At 41.9% G+C, this 7593-nt stretch overlaps 1 pseudogene; it reads left to right on the top strand.

Annotated features, from left to right (window-relative positions):
* The first annotated feature begins 7333 nt into the window (after positions 1-7333).
* On the top strand, positions 7334-7437 carry LOC115029336 (small nucleolar RNA SNORA40; annotated as a pseudogene).
* The last annotated feature ends 156 nt before the right edge of the window (positions 7438-7593 follow it).

Here is a 7593-nt window from a genome sequence, read left to right as displayed (position 1 = left end):
TGTCCTCTGCATGCAAGCATAGCTTGACTTCTACTTTATCCCCTTTTATGTCTTTTTCTGGTCTTATTATAATACCCAAGATTCCAAGCATCATACTGAATAAAAAAGTGAGAGTGGGCATCTTTATCTCCTTCCATCTGTAGAGGAAATGATGCCAGCCTGTCTTTACTTACTATTATGATGGCTACAGGTGTGCTATAGATAAAATTTGTCAATTTGAGGACCCATTTGTAATGTCTTTTTTAATAAAACATGTTGAACTTTGTCAAAAATGCCTTTTCTGAATGTACCAAGATGGTTCTATGATTTCTGTCCTTACATTTATTTATATAGTGTGCTACATTATTGATTTGAATGTTGAGCCAACCCTGTGTCTCTAGGATAAAGCCATTGTGTTCATGGTATCTGACCTTCCTAATGTGTTCCTAAATTCAGCTTACCTGTTGAAACAGCTTATCCTGTTGAAAAATTTTTGCAGCTATATATGTATTAGAGGATTTTCTATAGATATGATAAAACGTCCTGATCAAGGCAATGTATAAAATAAGATAATAATTGGGCTTACAGTTTCAGAGGGCTAGAGTCCATGAGGATGGAGCGAAGGCATGGTGCTAGGAACAGCTGAGACCTCATATCTCAATTCCCTAGCAGGAGGCAGAAAGTACACTGTGCATAGCTTTTAAAACCTCAAGCCTGCAGCCAGTGACACACATCCTTCAACAAGGTTGCATCTCGTAATCCTGTCCAAGTTCTGCCTACTGGGGACCAAGTACTCAAACCTATAAGCTATGGAGCCATTCTCACTCAAACTATCCCAATGTTCATCAGGGAAGTTGATGTGTTGAGAAGTTAACCTATCTATCATCTATCTATCTATCTATCTATCTATCTATCTGCAATAGTGCTTTTATCTGGTTTGGGTATCAGGATAATACTGGCTTCACAAAATGAATCTGGTAGTGTTCCTTCTTTATGTATTTTGTGCAACAAACTGAGTATTGGTCTTAGCCCTTCCTTATAAAAGTTTGACAGAAGTCAGAAGTGAGCAGCTGGAGAGATGGTTACAGGCTCTGGCTGCTCAGATGACACTTCATCCTCTGATGAAGGATCTGGGTTCAGTTCCCAGCATCACAGGCTGGTACACAACTATCTGTAACTCCAGTTCTGTGGAACATGAGGCCCTCTTCAGACCTCTGTGGGCACTGAAGCACATGATGAAATTACATGCATTCAGGTAAAACATGCATACACATGAAAATAAAAATAGAAAGCTGTACAGTGAATCCATCTGATCCTGAGCTTCTCTTCTGAACAAAAACCTTTTTTTCACTGTTGATTTTGTGCTTCTAGGGGATGTGTTTAAGTCATTCTATCTTCTGGTTTAAATATTCGTAGGTCATAGTAATTTAGAAATTCACCCATTTTTCTTCTAGATTTTCTAGCTCTTTGGAATATAAAGCATTTTCGATGTTTTGCATTTTAGCAGAGTCTTGCTGTAACAAGACTTTTTTTCATCTCTAAATTAGTTAATTTGGGTCTTCTCCTTCATTTTTTTTTATTTTGAATAAGGGTTTGTGAATCTTGTTAACTTTTTCAAAGTAATCAGCTGCCTTAGTCATGGTTTCTCTATTGCTGTGATAAAGCATGATGACCAAAGGCAATGTGGAGAAGAAGGGTTTATTTCTTTAGTTCGTGCAGTTTTTCCTTTATTTTATATGGTCATCAATTTTTAAAAGATAAGACTCTAACTTCTTCCTTGGGCATTTCTCTGTAATCTTAGGTTCCATTATAGTAGAGTTGGGACCTTGGAATAAACCATGAGTGGTTGTTATGTCACATTCCTTGTGCATCTACTTATAAATTCTCAACTCTATATGGTTGCTTTGTTTTCTGTCTTTCTAGAGTGATGCCTTCATGAAGTTCAGCTGTGCACACTGGTAGAGTTTGGCACTGATTGCCAGGTAGAGCCACTGAGGTGATCCCAACTTGGTTGGGTGACAGCATGACCACATGCAGATCACCAATATAACCAAATGGAGTAAAACCCTGGTTGCCCTGGTCACACTTTGAACTCCATGAAACTGCTGGACACTGGAGTCAAAATAGTGACCCAGCTGGACTCTGTGCATGGATTGTACTAAGAACCCCAGTCCCATGAGTTCTGAGAATACTGGTGCCAGAACTCTGGTCCTCTGGTGAATGAGGACCACTGGAGCTTCATGAAGACTGAGTCCTATGCTGACCTCTGTGGCCACTGGAGCTAAACCCCTGACCCATGGTGAACTGCATGGCTACAGGAGTCAGAACCTGAGTCCTGCAGCTGCACATATTATTTTGCATACCTTAACTAGTTCACTAAAAAGAGAAAGTCTAACTGAGTTTAGTGGCAAATATCTCAGCACTTGAGACTGGAAGAAGGAAGGTCAGAGATCAGGAGTCCAAAGCTAAGCAGAGAAATGAAAGATCCTATGTGGAAGAAAGGGGTGTGGGGGAAACCAGTATTTCATTTTCTCTGCTTTCTCAGGAGTTTGCACCTAAGGCCTCTCATCTGCTTACAAACTGCCCAGGCTGGCTTTTAACCTGCAATCTTCCTTTATCAGCTTGCTGGGTAAACAGAATTATACACCTTTGCCACTGTGCCCAGCAAATTATCACTTCATATTCTCAGACTAGAAATAGACTTTGTTTCATAGAGCAGTTTTGGGTTTAGAGAAAACTATGCACACATTACAGGCCCCAGTCAATACTTTTCTTTTCCCCATACTACTGAAATCTTGCTTGGGTGTGGTGCATCTGCTCAAACAGTCAGTGAGTTCATCCTTGTGTATTCTGTGGGTTTTGCCAAATGCAATAATATGTCTGCAATTACAATAGCTTTATTGACCTAAAAATCACCTGTACGAAAATTATTCATTTGTTGAACCTGTGCCCCTGGAAACCCCTGATATTTTATGTCTTTTACATTGGCCTTTCAAGACTACAATACAGGTGGGATCATGTTATATGTAGCCTTTTAAGACTTGCTGCTGACCACAATTTACACTTAAAATCTTCTGTGTGTTTTTTATAGATTTAACTACTTCTCCTCCTCCTCCTCCTCTTCCTCCTCCTCCTTCTTCTTCTTCTCTCCTCCTCCTCTTCCTCCTCCATTTTCCTCTTCTTCTCCTTCTTTTCTTCTTTTTCTTCTTCTTTCTTTCTTTCTTTCTTTCTTTCTTTCTTTCTTTCTTTCTTTCTTTTAGACATTTTCTTTATTCACATTTCAAATGTTATCCCCTGTTGTGAATAGGCCTGGGGCTAATTATATTTGATGTTAAATCTGTTCTCCTATGAGTGGCTGTGAACAAGGAATGAGTCAGCACTCAGGTGATTTCCTGTAAACCTGCTTCCCACCTTAATTTGTAAAATAAAGGAGAGCTGACTATTGAGCAGATAAAGTGAAAATGGAGCAGAAGGTGGAGAGAGAGAGAAGGATAAAATGGAAGAGGGAGAGGACAGAGAAGTGGAGGAAGAAGAAAAATGGAGCAGAAGCACATGGCCTAGAGGAATCACAAGTTCTAACGGGGGGTCTCATAGATGTAGAAGATGGTAGTGTAGCAATAGATGTGCCCAATCTAGGTGCACAGCATGAAATCATACTGAGTTGTGTTTTCATTGCCAGGGCATATTTGGGTTGGAAATTTATAGAACAAAAGTTGACTGGGTTTGAGGGGCCTACAGAAAACAGCAGAGAGGCATCTATGCCTGAGAGAGCCTTTCTGTGTTTGCTTCCCTGTATCCTTTGCTCAACACCCTGCCTCCCCCACCTCCAAAAAGGGACAGAGACAACACGTGTCTATTTACACTCAGATTCTCCCTGTGATTAAAGAATTGGGAAACAAAGGTACAAAGGTGTACTGGCTAGTTTTGTGTCAACTTGACACAGCTGGAGTTATCACAGAGAAAGGAGCTTCAGTTGGGGAAATGCCTCCAAGAGATCCAGCTGTGGGGTATTTTAGTGATCTAGCCAGGAGGGCCCCTTGTGGGTGGGACCATCCCTAGGCTGGTAGTCTTGGGCTCTATAAGAGTGGGTAAGAGCTACCCACTGCTCTTCCAAAGGTCCTGAGTTCAAACCCCAGCAACCACATGGTGGCTCACAACCAGCTGTAACTCCTCTTCTGGAGTGTCTGAAGACAGCTACAGTGTACTTACATATAATAAATAAATAAATCTTAAAAGAGAGAGAGAGAGAGAGAGAGAGAGAGAGAGAGAGATCAGGCTGAGCAAGCCAGGGGAAGCAAGCCAGTAAGTAACATCTCTCTATGGCCTCTGCATCAGCTCCTGCTTCCTGACCTGCTAGAGTTCCAGTCCTGACTTCCTTGGTGATGAACAGCAATGTGGAAGTGTAAGCTGAATAAACCCTTTCCTCCCCAATGTGCTTCTTGGTCATGATATTTTGTCCAGGAATAGAAACCCTGACTAAGACAAAAGGGCTCTGGACCATTGATATAAAGAGAGAAATATTTTTGATACTTAAAGATGGTATAAAGATATTGCTTTAATATGTCTTACAGGATACTCATATTCTGTCTAACATGGGCTCTACAGGAATTTGGGGTTTAAATTGTGGTTTGACAAGCTGCTTCTTTTTTTTTTTTTTTTTTGAGACAGGGTTTCTCTGTATAGCCCTGGCTGTCCTGGAACTCACTTTGTAGACCAGGCTGGCCTCGAACTCAGAAATCCGCCTGCCTCTGCCTCCCAAGTGCTGGGATTAAAGGCGTGTGCCACCACGCCCGGCTGACAAGCTGCTTCTTATAAGTAGGTTTAGTACTTAAACATGGGAAATTTCACCTGCGGTTCAGAACTAGAGAGGGAATCTTAGTCACTGACTCCAAGTAGTGAGAGCAGTGATACTCGCTTGCTATGAACAGGTATTAATTAATAGAAGTCTGTGGCTCTAGGTAGAGAGCATAACAGATAGATGTTATAATAGGTATTAATTAAATAAATGTCTGTGGCTCCTGGTAGAGAGCACAACTGAGAGATGGTATAACAGGAAGGCTGCTCTAGACAGAGAGCTTAACCACTAAAAACTATCTGCTTCCTATAGGCGGATGTTAGTGGAAGTTTGATTTAATTGCTTTAAAGATGGTATAAAGGTATACTGCTCTGCTAAGTCTTACAGGATACTCATATTCTGTCTAATGTGGGCTCCACGGGAATTTTGAGTTTAAATCCTGGTTTGACAAGCTGCCTCTTATAAGCAGGTATAGGAATGGAAAGGAAAGGAAAGGAAAGGAAAGGAAAGGAAAGGAAAGGAAAGGAAAGGAAAGGAAAGGAAAGGAAAGGAAAAAGGAAAAAGGAAAAAGGAAAAAGGAAAAAGGAAAAAGAAAAAAAGGAAAAAGGAAAAAGGAAAAAGGAAAAAGGAAAGGGAAAGGAAAAGAAAGGAAAGGGAAAAGGGAGGAAGAAGAAGAAAAGCAGAGCAGAAGCACATGGCCTGGAGAAACCAAAAGTTCTAAGGGTCTCATAGATGTGGAAGATGGTAATGTAGCTGTAGATCTGCCCAATCTAGGTGCACAGCATGTATTCATATTAATTGAGTTGTGCTTTCATTGCCAGGGCATATTTGGGTTGGAGATTTACAGCAACAATCCTGTTTCCTGGTTTCCCCTCTGAAAACCTCCTATCACCTCCCCCTAGATTTAACTTCTTTTCAATTGGCACAAATGTTTTTCTATGTCCTTACATAGATTTCTAGTTTTTTCTCTTTAATGGACACCACATTATTTTGTAGTATAATTATACAAATACCCTTATGTTTTTCCTTCCTAATAGATGCACAGACATACAGAGGCCCTTTATAGTTGTCATTTGTTTTATTATTGACGTTACAGTACAGCATCATAGCCAATAAAGAGTTGTTACTGCTGTGTCTATAAAGAGAACCTAGTTACAGAGTAGAGTAGGTGGTAACTTGGAACAAGAAGGGGATGGCCCCATGACTGCAGCAGAGAGGCTCATAGGAGGAGAGGTGGAAGGCTAGAGAAGCAGCAAACAAAGGCACTTGGGGGTGGAGTTTAAGCTTTGAGAGGTGCACAGTACAGGAAGGACTCAGGTCTTTGAAGAAGTAATATGGAGAAGGAAGGCATCTTGGCCTTCGAGTTCCAGCATCTTAGCTCAGAGCTCAGAGTTGTGAGGTTACTCTGGGTACTTAAGGGCTTCCCTTCCCATCTAACCTGCTTCAGGGCAAGTGTCCTGGAGGTCCACCTCACCACTGCAGAGCTTTCAGAGAACAAGGCAGGTGTGCTCAGGTGGCTCCTTTGGTGAAAAGCAACCAGATATGATTTCTTGTCATCTTTGTGTCAAAAATGCTGTTTGCTTGTGGAAATCAAGCCTGACTCACACCAGAATGACTGCTTGACATGAGCTCTTATGTTTGGTATCTTCTCCGGTTTATAAAACATTCATAGTCATCCCACTGTTTTGTTTGTTTGGGTGTCTTGTTTTGTTTTCTCTGTGTAGTCCTGGCTTTCCTGGAACTCAGGCTCTGTAGCTCAGGCTGGCCTCAGACTCAGAGATCCACCTGTCTCTGCCTCCCAAGTGTGGGGAGTGTGTGTGCCACCTCCCAGGTCCCATTGTCATTTCTAACACAACTTATCCTTGAACTCAAGACACATCCTGGAACTTCAGTTTCTCTCTTATGTCTACCATCCCATGAAATAGGGACCTGCTGGTTGCCGATGACTGAACAAAGAGATCCTCTGACAAGGCACATCTGTCCCCAACTGTCTTCCCAGAAGCAAGGGTTCAGAAGCAGATGGTCTATCTGGGAATGATCTAGAGACACCAGTAGCAAGATGGAAGGGAGGTGGAAAGGAGACAGAGATAATTCCTGGTCCAGTCCTGTGTGACACTGCTGAGGGTTGTTCCTGGGGTGATTAGAACTTACTTACACATAGAAGGGTGGTTCTATAACATCTATTTCTATGATGCCAGATGATTACCTGTGATGGAGAAGGAGGTGCTAGCGATAAGAGATGACCAGAGAGCTATGATATGGGAATTCTGAAAGCTGTGGTGAGGCCTATACCATCTTCCAGAGAAACACTCCTCAAAAGCCCTTGGTCATCTCTGCAGCACGCGGCACACTAAAGTAAGAGAAAGAGAACACATTTCAAGGGAGGGGCCTGTACTCCTAGCAGGCCTTTGGACTTTGAGCTCTCTCCACCAACTTTGCCATAATCAGAACTCATTCCTCCACCTGAGAACAGCATGCATGTTGACTTTGTAAAACCTCCCTCCATCTTTAATCCTTATTATTTGGGTTAAAATGTCTCTGCCACTACTTTCAAAAGTGATCACTTGACAAAGGCACAAAAAGCAGGTGTAAAACTAAATCCTCTTTAGCAGCCCAGAACTCAGTGTTCAATATGAGTTTTGGTACACACGGGAAGGAGCACGAGGTGGGTGTGGTGGCCCACACCTTTAATTCCAGCAATCAAGTGTCAGAGATGGAGTATTTCTGTTTGAGACTAGTCGGGTCTACATGGCAAGTTCCAGAACTTGGGAAAAAAAAGACAGATCAAGGGAGGGAGGGAGGGGGAGAGAGAAAGAGAG

The sequence above is a fragment of the Mus caroli genome, unplaced genomic scaffold (assembly GCF_978045245.1).
Source record: "Mus caroli unplaced genomic scaffold, Mus_caroli_1 scaffold_12, whole genome shotgun sequence".
NCBI lineage: Eukaryota > Metazoa > Chordata > Mammalia > Rodentia > Muridae > Mus > Mus caroli.
This window is presented reverse-complemented; position numbering and strand designations above follow the sequence as displayed.